A 3,035-nucleotide genomic window follows, 5' to 3' on the forward strand; every position below is an offset into this window, starting at 1 on the left:
TGCCTGGAGGGACTAGTCCTTGGAAAAGGACAGCATGTTTGGAAGGGTGGTGATACAGCACAAGAGAGAAAGACCCTGGATGAGATGGACTGACACAGTAACTGGGCTAACGGGTTAGGTGTGTCAGAAACAGACTGGCTCAAGATAGGGCAGGGTTCAGAGCTATTGTGCATAGGGTCGCTATGAGTCACAGGAGACTCTACGGCACATCACAACAGATTAGGAATTAAATAATGTCAAAACTATATTGAAAGTGCCAATATGAATTCTCAAGTAATTCCAAAGCAGAACTGCTTTACTGTCGGTCTTGAAATGAAATGACCTAATATGTGTCTCCAGAGCCCAGATTTTGCACGGTAATAATGTTCTGCATGTAATAAGCAAGATGTTATTGACTGAATTGTGTACCCCTACCCCAGAAATACATCCATTTGGTTCGGCATGACTCTCAGTACTATGTATTTATCTTCTATTTCTAATCTAATGTTGTTATCGTATGTTGTAAATCCTCACCTCTATGGTGTTAATGAGATAGATGTAATGTATAGGATTAGGTTGTCTCTTGAGTCCATTTATTTGGAGAGACACAAAGGGTTTAAAAGATGAACAGAACTCAGAAGGATCTACTATGACTAAGAAAGAAAAGCCAGGAGCAGAGCATGACCTTTAGACCTGAGTTCCAGTGCTGAGAAACTCCTACACCCTGGGGAAGACATGGACCTTCCCCAAAAGCCCACAGAGAGAAAGCCTTCCCTTGGAACTCATATCTCAAATTAAGACTTCTAAACTATGATAGAATAAATGTGTTCATTTAAACCATCTCTCTCATTGCTATCAAATTAGAACTGGCTCAGAGCTGGCCCTCTATTGGGTTTCCAAAGCTGTGAATTAACAAGAGAGGATGTGACCTTTCTTTCAACTTGATGAGCTGATGGTGGATTCAAGCCACTAGAAGCATCATCTTTGAGTGGGCATGTGGACTAAGCCACCAGAGCTCCCTGGTAAAGCTATGCGTGTGTGGTATTCTTTTAGAACAGCACCGGATAATGAAAATGCTAGATCTCTGCAGACAGTGGTCGAGTTCATGTTCTAGGAATCCAGGCAGAGAAATGCCAGGTGAACCTGGAATAGTTGCAGTTGGAAACAACCTAAGTGCCCATCAACAAATGAATGGATAGAGAAGCTGTGGTATATTCACACAATGGAATAATATGCTGCATTGAAAAACAAGGAACTCATGCAATATTATACAAAATGGGTGACTCTGGAAGACATTATGCTGAGTGAAATATCTCAGTCACAAAAGGACAAATGCTGCATAGTGCCACTGTCATAAAATGAGACTGACATCAGGGTTGGGGGGAGACTGAGAAAGATGGGATAAATAATGTATACTGCATTGAAACAGATAAGGGAGAAAACTGTTTAAAAGGGATATGTGATTAGGTATTATTGTCATGACAAGAGTCTAGCATGAAGGCTGCATAGTGGAGTGGACTTGGGGGGAGGGATTGTATAACAATGAAAGAATTTTTCTTTTACTTTTCAAAGAGAAGAGGAAACTGGGGTGGGGGAGGTTGGGCAGGGAGAAAAGTACAACCATGAATTAATGGAAATCCAAAGTCTCTGTTAATTTTCATTAAAATTAATAATAAAAAGGGGTGGGGAAAGTCCTGAAGGGGTTTAAGACAGAACCAGTGAGCCATGAAAAAGGAGTTTTAATGTGCCACTCTGTGACATTAGAGTGAAAAGCATAAAAAATTTATAAATTCCGAAAACAGTAATTGTGGCTTCTAAGGTAACAAAAATCATGAGTCCATAATAATGTTCAAAAGAGAAAAACACTAAATATTCTTTCAGATCAAGTTTTTTAAAGCATGATATTTGTAAATGCATTCTCATAAATCATACAAGGTTTCCCACTTCCACAAGATTTCCCTTCTCCTTTGAGAACAGGCTTATTCCCAAATGAACACTGATATTATAGTTCAGGTTGTTGAAAATTCTGTTAAGTAAAAATGGAAAATTATAGCATACTCCCAGACTCATTCTATGAAGAAAACATATCCCTACTACCAAAGTCAGGTAAAGGCATCACCAAAATAGAAAACTATAGGCTATATCTTATATATCTATATCTTATGAAGATAGATGCAAAAATCCTCAATGAAATCTTGATCAATAGAATCCAACAGTACCAAGTAGGATTCATAACAGGTATGCAAGGATGGTTCAACATAAGAAAAACAATGTAATTCACCACATTAACAAAGCAAAGAATAAGAGCCACATGATCCTATGAATTGATGCAGAAATAGCCTTTGACAAAATTCAACAGCCCTTTTTAAATAAAACACTCAACAGAATAGGAATAGAGGGGAATTTGCTCAACACAGTGAAAAGTGTATATGCAAAACCAAGAGCCAACATAATTTTCAATGGAGAGAGATTAAAAGCATTCCCCGTGAGAACAGGAACCAGGCAAGGAAGCCTGTTATCACTTCTCCTATTCAATATAGTACTGGAAGTATTAGCGATAACAGTAAGATAAGACAAAGAAGTAAGAGATACTCAAATTGCCAAAAGAAGGTAAAACAATCTCTGCATGCAGATGATATGAGTATATTTAGAAAATCCTAAAGATTCAGCAAGACAATTATTGGACATAGTCTACCAAGTCAGCAAACCAGCAGAGTACAAGATCAACATACAAAAGTCAGTTGGATGTCTGTACAGTGAAAAAGAGTAGATAGAAATGGAGCTAAGGCATCTGGCTGAAAATAATCCCAATTTATCCTAGAAGTAAATATTTAGCCCCTCAGGGGGGAAAAGTTCCAAATTTTAATTGGATTTTGATTAAAACTAATGTCTTACTCGTGGGAGGGAAAAGAAATGGAGCTAAGAAAAATACCAATTACAATAGCTATCCACACGATGAAATGCTTGGGAATAAATCTGAATAGAGACATAAAAGATCAATACACAGAAAATTACAAAACATTACTACAAGGAACAAAAAGAGATCTGGAAAAATG

Source organism: Elephantulus edwardii, unplaced genomic scaffold (genome assembly GCF_000299155.1).
Source record: "Elephantulus edwardii isolate Elephantulus edwardi_28Jun2011 unplaced genomic scaffold, EleEdw1.0 scaffold00014, whole genome shotgun sequence".
Classification (NCBI taxonomy): domain Eukaryota; kingdom Metazoa; phylum Chordata; class Mammalia; order Macroscelidea; family Macroscelididae; genus Elephantulus; species Elephantulus edwardii.